This window comes from Ctenocephalides felis, unplaced genomic scaffold (assembly GCF_003426905.1).
Source record: "Ctenocephalides felis isolate EL2017-DRISC unplaced genomic scaffold, ASM342690v1 CF-g0.4_SCAFFOLD_01886, whole genome shotgun sequence".
NCBI lineage: Eukaryota > Metazoa > Arthropoda > Insecta > Siphonaptera > Pulicidae > Ctenocephalides > Ctenocephalides felis.
Genome location: NW_020538040.1, coordinates 2,026,916 through 2,036,852, shown reverse-complemented (window position 1 = coordinate 2,036,852; position 9,937 = coordinate 2,026,916). Strand labels below are relative to the sequence as shown.

General features: G+C 31.4%; 1 pseudogene; it reads right to left on the bottom strand.

Moving 5' to 3' along the window:
- Window positions 1-414: 414 nt before the first annotated feature.
- On the bottom strand, window positions 415-9,345 carry LOC113378341 (annotated as a pseudogene).
- Window positions 9,346-9,937: the final 592 nt, after the last annotated feature.

The following is a 9,937-nucleotide window of genomic DNA, read 5'->3' as shown; positions in this document are numbered from 1 at the left end:
TAACTGAATTTTAAATTTTACATATTATTCACAATTAATTTTGTTCGAAAAGTTTTCAAACGTTATATACAGATTGTAGATAATTTTATTATCTTTCTAACAATATATCATACTCTAATTCTATATAATAAAATAAACGTACAACCAATGAACTAACATACATGTAGCAAATAACTTATTTATAATTTGTATATAAAATGTTTTAAAATTACTGGGCATTTAATTTTGAACATTGTACCCAACAACATGAAGTTGTACGCGGTTCGGTACTGTCAACTCTTTTTTGACCGTTGATATTTGAATTTGAATTTACAATATAATTTTGTGTTTTATAATTAGCTATACCATTGAATTTTTTACAATATATAATAATGTATTGAACGAAATATTTATAAATGAATAGTGTATAATTATTTACCTGCCAACATTGACAATATCAGCGGCTGTATATCCTTCAAAAGCACCGATAACATTCGAATCTGCGTCCATCGTTATGTCCTGCATGCATAGTGTAAAAGGGCCGACCGCTCTCGTCTTAAATTAATAAAAAATTATTCTATATATATATATATTATATATATATATAATTAATATAGTTATAATTACCATCGGGCAACCCTATATATACTCGTTTCTCCAATCGTCTTCGAAAAGCTTCGTCGATGTCCCAAGGATGATTGTGGCGGCCAGAACCATTATTACTTTGTCATCGGGTCTGAAATAAATAAATATTACATAATATAAACTATGGTGTATGGCATCGTGTCTTAAAGCAATTGCTGGAACTTCCGTACCGTAATGAAATATTCGAGAAATTTTATACGTTTTCAAATATATTATAAAAAATACCGTAACTTTCATTATTTTTGCTATCTTGTTAAATCTGAACATAAATTGAAAAAGTGCCCCTGTAAAGTCGAGTAAAAAGTGCCCCTGTATAAAAGAATAAAAAAAGGACTCTACTGACGAGCAAACTTTAATTTTTGATCAAGAAATAATAAAAGACTCTACTGACGAGCAGATTTATTTTTAATCTGAAAGATTAAAAAGGGACTCTACTGACGAGCAACTTAATTTTGATCTAGAAAATAAAATGGTCTTTACTGACGAGCAAATTTAATTTTGATTTAGAATATAAAAAAGGAACTCTACTCTACGACGCAAACTTATTTTTGATTTAGAATATATAAAAAAAGAACTCTACTGACGAGCAAACTTGTTTTTGATCTAGAAAATAGAAACAAATAATGTGTAGTAATATTAAATAGAAGAAACCTATTGAGAAGTATTATCTAAAAGCAATAAAAAGGACTCTACTGACGAGCGAATTCTTGAAACAATTAATGAGTAAAAATTTTGGACAACAAAAGAACTCTACTGACAAGCAAATCTACAGAAAGTAAAAAAATGAACTCTGCTGACGCTAAATCTCAATAATTATTTATCAAGTCATATTGATTGATGTTTTGGAAAGTTCAAGCAACTTGCCTTAAGGCATAATGTCCTATTATCTATCTATTTAAACTTAAATCTGTTTAAACAACCTATTTTCAAATAGACTGAAATATATATGTTTCATATTTGAAACAACTCGAGAAATAAATTGTGCAGTGTGAAACGCGCTTTATGGTAAAGCCGTTACCACACTTGCAATTTTATATATAGCGCGCGAGAATAGTTTTGTATGAAACCGGATACATGTGTTGACGGCTTTAGCGTTTAAAGCTGTTTTCACACTTGGGATTTTGAATAAAAAATTAATAAAACTTGAAATAAAATTGAAATTCTAATAAATTATTTTGCGTTTACAACTAATTATGTTTTATTATTATTAAATGAGCATATTATATTATTTTTCTCCATTTACCCTGTATGATTGAGTCCGTCCATTTGTATCAGCAATTCCGCCTTGAACCTCCTGCTGGCTTCGTGCTCCGAATCGGAGCCTCTAGCAGAACAAAGGGCGTCCATTTCGTCTATAAAAATGGTGCTGGGGGCATGCCAGCGGGCCATGTCGAACAGCAGGCGGACCTGGATAATGATAATTCATTTTAAATATTGTTACCTAATTTACAAATTGATGTTATTTACCAGTTTTTCCGAGTCGCCTCTGTATTTAGATGTTAGGGTTGCTGATGACACGTTGAAGAAGGTGGTGCCACATTCGGTGGCCACTGCTTTTGCCAGAAGGGTCTTTCCGGTTCCGGGGGTCCTACCATGAGGACGCCCTTCCAGGGCCTTCTTATACCCTTGAAAAAGTCCGGCATGATGATAGGTAAGACCATAGCCTCCTGCAGCAGGCCTTGGCTTCGTGCAAACCCGCCACTTTGTTCCACTGGATATCAGGGTTTCTCTGCAAAATGTCTTTTTCTATGGTGTCTACTAAATGGGGTTCGTAGCCTACTGCACTGAAAACCCTTCCACTAAAAAAAGAAAAAACAGAATTATATTTTATTATTGGAATGTTAAGCTGGTCTATTTCTGTGTAATAAACATGAAACGTCGATGTTAACTATAGTTTACATAATGATAAAGAATAAAAAAATTAAAAAGATCAAAATGGCGAGTCAACCAGTGCTCCTACCAGATTTTGGTTATTTGTAAAAGCACACCGTTAGATGGCGCCATAATTAATTATATTTTAACCATATTCCCGCCCGATGCGCAAGCATCTGTCATTGCATAAATTCTCATGTCATTTCACAGGCGGATAAAATTTTACAAAAATGTCAAAAACGTTAATAATTTGTACGGAAATATAAAATTCTATAAATGTATACTTATAGCATATACTTTTAAGAATACTATACTAAAATTTCAACCCTTAACTATATATAGTACAGCCGGTATAGATTCTCAAAAACGAGAATATTTTATTTGCAAAGTGACTCCATAAGCGGATAAAATTTTAGAAATATGTCAAAAACTTTACTAATTTCTTAAAAAATAATAAAATTTAAGTATATACACTTATAGTATATACTTTTAGGAATATTATACTAAAATTCCAGCCCTTAACTATATATAATACAGACGATATAAATTTTTAAAACTAGGCTATTGATATTTGAAGTTAATATGTACAAGACAAAGTTGAAGGTGACAAAATTTTATAAATTGTCAAAAAACTTAAATAATTTGTTTGAAAGCGTAAAAATGTAAGTATGTACACTTATTGTATAATGAACTTAAATGAAACGTCGATGTTAACATGTCTCAGCCATGTTTTATTGACAACTATTATTTTACATAATAATAAAGAATAAAATTGAAAGCTCAAAATGGCGGGTCAACCAAGGTCCTTACCAGATTTTGGTTATTTGTAAAAGCACACCGTTAGATGGCGACATAATTAATTATATTTTAATAATATCTCCCTTACCTCCGGACTAACCGATTTGAATGATTCAAAAAAATATTGAAATGTTCTAAGAATAACAATTTGTTTAATTTTTTTACCTGTTGCACTCCCTTTCCTCCGGACTAACTTCAGGATCGGATGACACCGCGTTGTCTTCGGTCGAAGTCGCCTTTCTCAAAAGGGCCGGATTCCTTTGACAAGGGTGCAAGTTGGTGGATGTGGGGCTCGGCAGGGCCGTACTCGCTTTGCGTTCCTAAAAAAGTGAAAATATTGTTATGAATCGATGTTAATAGATTTGATTAACACAGACAATTCTTTGTTAAAAATTATCATATTTATATGTTGTCATAAATGAATTCTTCTTGTTTTTAACTTCTATTTTACATTTAAATTTGTTTGTCAGTAGAGTTCTTTTGTTGATTCCAACATTATATTTGGTAAAATTCTCGTTCATTCTTATATTTTAATATTAACTATCAAGAAAGTACAGTCTTTTTCTCTTATGTTTACAACAATATTTAATTAGCTCCTCAGTAGAGTCCTTTTTATCTTCCACACTTTTATTTAATTTACTTGGCGGTGAAAATCTTTTGTTTCTTTCAGTCCCTTTTCATCTATGTAGCTAGACAAATATTGAATTTGCTCGTTAGTAGAGTTTTTTTTTAAATTATTTTATCTAGGTATTCAGTTTGCTCGTCAGTAGAGTTATTTTTATTGTTATTGCTTCATTGACGGTTTGTTAGTGGAGTCCTTTTTCGTTTTATAGATTGAATTCAATTTACTCATAAGTAGAGTTCCTGTATTATTGTCGATATTTATTATTATTATTATTTATTTAGTTTGCTCGCGAGTAAAGTCCCTTTTCTAATCCACCAAATTGATATTTATCTTGCTTGTTTGTAGATTCTCTTATATTTTATCTAGATATTCAATTTTATCGTCAGTAAAGCTGTTTTTTAATGTTTTGTGTAGATATTTAATTTGCTCGTTAGTCGAGCTTCTTTCATATATTCTAGTATTAAGATTGCTCATAAGTAGAGTCTTTTTAGTTTGCTCGTCGGTAGAGTTTTATTTCATAATTTAAGTCTACATTCAGTATGCTCGTCAGTAGAGTCCCTTTTTTGTAAATAATTTCTTATACATTCCAATTTGCTTGTCAGTAGAGTCTCTTTTTCAATCTCCAAGATCTAGTTTAATTCTGCTTGTTAGTAGAGTCCCTTTTTTATTATTCTAAATCAAATTTTGAATTTGCTCGTCAGTAGAGTCCCTTTTTTATTTTTTTAAATCAAATTTTAAATTTGCTCGTCAGTAGAGTCCCTTTTTTATTCTAATATTTATTTAGATTTAGTTTGCTCGTCAGTAGAGTCCCTTTTTTATTCTAATATTCATTTAGATTTAGCTTGCTCGAAAGTAGAGTCGCTTTTGTTTCTTCAAATTCATTATTAAACCTGCTCGTCAGTAGAGTCCTTTTTGTATACTCCTGCTCGTCAGTAGAGTCTCTTTTTTGACTATGATAAAAACAATTGTCAAATCTATTTCTATTTTTATTATTACCTTTAAGAGTGCCGCCCTCGCCCTTTCGATGCTCCTCGAAGGTCTGGCGGTGGTCAAACTGTGTCTGTGGTGGTGCAATGTGGTAACTCCATTATTACCATTATTACCATTACTACCGTTACTACCGTTACTACCGTTACTACCGTTACTACCGGTATTTTGTTTAGTCCTAGAATGGATAGAAGGCAGGGCCGGCTGTATTTCGGGGTCCCTTCTCCTGAGACTCGCAACCCATTTGGTTTCCGTATTGTTCGGTTTGGTGGGCGATGGCGAGTCTTTGGGGTTAATGTTGGGGTTGGTGTCGTGGCGGGGAGTCGGGTTGACTTCTGGAAAAAAAGGATATTTGATTTAGATAAATAATTATTAGTGAAAACTGTGGAAGTGTTTATCTGTTTGCTATGCGATCAGGCGTATTTTACATATAAACAATGCAAGATAGAATGTTATAAGAGAATCATTGAGAGTCTGTTATCGTAAGATTCTTTCGTGCTATGTTTATATGTTAAATACGCCTGATCGCAAATATATATATATATATATATATATATATATATATTGGAGGATAAATAATGATTTATAGAGTTAAATATTATAGAAAGTGTAATTAGAGACAATAAACGAGTAATTAGAGACAATAAACGAGTAATTAGAGACGAAGTGTGTTAATAGAGACGAACTAATGCAAAAAGAAGAAAGAAAAAGACTCTACTAAATCTAGGATGAAAAAAGGACTCTACTGATGAACAAAATTAAATTTGATCTTGAAGATGAAAAAGGGGCTCTACTGACGAGCAAACTTAAAATTCGATCTAGAATTAGAAAAAAGGGACTCTACTAACAAGCAAGTTAAATCTAAATGAATATTAGAATGAAAAAGGACTCTACTGACAAGCAAACTAAATCTAGGACTTTGAATTAGAAAAGGACTCTAGTGATGAGAAAAAGCTAAATTAAAGTAAGAGAACTTTGAAATGAAAAGAGGAACTCTACTGTCGAGCAAAGTTAAATTTGAAGTTGGAGATTTAAGAGGGACTCTACTGACGAGCAAACATAAAATTTGATTCAGAATAATAAAAAAGGACTCTACTGACGAGCAAACATAAAATTTGATTCAGAGTAATAAAAAAGGGACTCTACTGACGAGCAAACATAAAATTTGATTCAGAATAATAAAAAAGGGACTCTACTGACGAGCAAACTCGATTTTTTTCTAGAATATTAGAAAAGGGACTCTACTGACGAGCAAACTCGATTTTTATCTAGAATATTAGAAAAGGGACTCTACTGACGAGCAAACTCGATTTTTATCTAGAATATTAGAAAAGGGACTCTACTGACGAGCAAACTCGATTTTTATCTAAAATGTTAAAAGGGACTCTACTGACGACCAAAAATAAATTGCGAACTGAATTGCATAAAATGAGACTCTTGTGAGAAGCAAAATAAAGAAAGGACTCTACTGACGAGCAAATTTATTAGTAACCGAAAAGTAAAAAAGACGAATTCTACTACTGAAATATTAAAAAAGGGACTCTACTGACATGCAAACTGGAATATAAAAAAAGATTCCATTGACTAGCAAACTTTTTATTGATTTTTATTGATTTGTATCTATAATATTGAAAAAAGCGTCTCTACTGACGAGTAAACTTGATATTAATCTTGTAAGTAAAAAAAAGACTTTACTGTCGAGCAAACTCAGTTTCACTACTGAAAGACAAAAAAAAAGAGACTCTACTGACAAGCAACTCAAACCCTGTCTAGAAAATCAATGTTTATCTGTTTGCCGTGCGATCAGGCGTATTTTATAATAACTGCTTCTACGAAGATTCTGTTATTATAACATTCTTTCGTGCTTTGTTTATATGCAAAATACGCCTGATTGTGCCGCAAATAAATACACATTTCACAGATTTTACTACCAAGAAAGACGGATAACATAGCGTTACCATGACAACTACAATTAAACTTTCGGTGTTTTGTAAATTAATACAATTCTTTCTTCAATTGATTTTGTTTATGAGGTTTATGAATTTAAATATTTTAAGAAAATATAATATTTCTTGAATCTGTTTTATCGTTTGTTAGAAGACTTAAAATTTATTTTTCTACATATTTGTGTACTAGATACTTTACGTAATTTGGCTAGTCAGTAGAGTTCTTAGTCAGGAAATTCCAAATTACAGAGTAATTTAACATCGGCTTCAGTTTGCTCGTCGGTAGAGTCTTTTTTATTAAATAGATGGTTTTATTCATAATAATAATACTACACTACTACTAAGAGAATTAGAACTTTAAGGACTAATGTTACCAACATATAATGTTACCGCGTTAACATATAAGTAATAGCAAAAAAGTATATATATATATATATATATATATATATATATATACAAATATATATACAAATATTTTGAAGGATAAATAATGATTTATAGAGTTAAATATTGTAGAGAGCGTAATTAGAGACAATAAACGAGTAATAAAGTAGTTAACGAGATATAGAAAAAAACTGTACTAAAGTAGAACTTTGAAATGAAAAAAAAAGGACTTTACTGACGAGCAAATTAAATCTAGAAGTTTGAAACCTAAAAAGGGACTCTACTGACAAACAAGGCAAATATCAATCTTGACAAACAAATTTGAAATTTTTTGGGAAAACAAAAAGGGACTCTACTGACAAACAAATTGAAAATAATAAAAAATTATTTACAAAAAGGGACTCTACTTACAATCAAATTCAATATAAGTTGACTTTGAAATGAAAAAAAACACTCTATCGACGAGCAAATGAAATATCAAGATATAATGTTAAAAAAAAAACATAAAAATTATTTATCAATGTTTATTTAAAAATCAAAGTAAGGACTTTGAAATGAAAAAAGGACTAAAGGACTCTACTGATGAGCAGATTGGTATTTCCTCAAATCATTTATATAAAAGAACATTACCAATAAACAAATAAAATCATTAAAGAAGGGACTCTACTGACGAGCAAAGTAAATATCCATCTTGACAAACAAATTTGAAATTTTTGGGAAATTTTTGGGAGAACAGAAAGGAACAAAAAGGTAATTATATACGAAAAGGGACTTTACTGACGAGCGGAATTAAATTAGATCTTGTAGATTAAAAGGAGACTCTACTGACGAGCAAACTAAACCTAAACTAATTTTGAATAAAAAGGGTACTCTACTGACGAGCAAATTAAAATTTATAAGAAGTTATATATGAAAAAAGGACTCTACTGACAAGTAAACTATATTTAGAAGTTTAAAACGGAAAAAAGGACTCTACTAACGAGCAAATTAAATCTAGAAGTTTGAAACCTAAAAAGGGACTGTACTAACGAACAAAGCAAATATCAATCTTGACAAACAAATTTGAAATTTTTTGTGAAATTTTTGGGGAAACAAAAAAGAACAAAAAGGTAATTATATACGAAAAGGGACTCTACTGACGAACAAATTAAAGTTTATAAGAAATTATTTACAAAAAGGGACGCTACTGACGAGCAAACCTAAATCCCGATCTAGAAAATTAATAAAAGACTCTACTGAAAGGCTAAATTACATAATTGGATGGAAAATGAAAAAGGGACTCTACTGACAAACAAATTAAATTCTCAAAGAACGAACTCTACTGACGAGCAAATTTGGATCTTTTTGGAAATCATTTAAAAAATAGACTCTACTGACGAGCAACGTAAATATCAAGACAAACAAATTTGAAATTTTTTGGGGAATTTTTGGAAAAACAAAAAGGGACTCTACTGACAAGCTAACTATATCTAGAAGTTTAAAACGAAAAAAAAGGATTCTACTAACGAGCAAATTAAATCTAGAAGTTTGAAACCTAAAAAGAGACTTCACTGACGAACAAAGTAAACTTATTATAAATTATTTATAAAAAGGGACTCTACTGACGAGCAAATGAAATAAAAAGACAATACCAGCGATCTGTCGCACTTTTAGAAACTAAAACATTCATTAACCCTAACATTAACCTTTTCCACTCGCATGCCGCCCCACTGCCCTAACATTCAATTCACATGAATCTCGAAATTCGCGAGTGGAAAGGGTTAATTATTTCTCCCCCTTACCCTGTGTCGGTGGCCCATTCCTCCGCCCCGTCTGACTATTATACCCTCTACCAGAATTCTGGTGATGGTGACTTTTTCTGGAAGATCCTCCACCTCCTCCGCCATTTGTGGTCGACCCTAGATTTTGTCCTGAATTTGGTCCCACATTAGGGTCCTTTCTCGGTGTCCTGTGGGTCGTCGTGATTTTGGTGAATGCTGTAAAAGGGGCTGCAAATCCGTCCAGGATTAAAGAGTCCATCATTCGCGCCATCTGTTGGAAACCGGTTCCTAGGAGGTGTGGTGGGATGGTGCAGGGCTGAAAAAGGGATGATAAATGATATAAATCCATATTGAGTTCAATTGCTGTGAAATTTGTCGGAAGAACTGTACGTTTAATGCATTTCTAGTGAACGAGCCTAAAGAAGTTTTACTTCAAAAAGTGCAGTTTGTGGTTCTGTGGCTTGTGGGGTATCGTTTGAAAGGTCTCGACGAGTAGGAAACGATTTTCATGGTGAAATAATTATATTATAATAAAAACATTATACTTATAGCCATATTTTATAGCGAAAAAATATTACAATGTTAAAATTTATTGATTTTTTTCTATTATCTGTGAGGTCTAACGCTTTTGTATCGAATACTAAAATTAACTAAGTCTTTTGTCCACAGTTCATACATTTTTATTGAATTTTTAGAAAGCGAACTTAAAGAAGTTTTACTTCAAAAATTTTAGAATGAGGTTTTATGGCATGTTAAATTATTTTAAGTATTGTTTATTAAGATTTTTTGGTGATTGATGACACACATACCGTGCCGAAACGTATAAATAAATATATTATTAGTTATTAGTATGAGACATTTATAATTTATGTGAAAATAACAATAAAGATATATAAATACATTTATTGTTACCTAAATTCAAATTCAAATATCAACCGTCA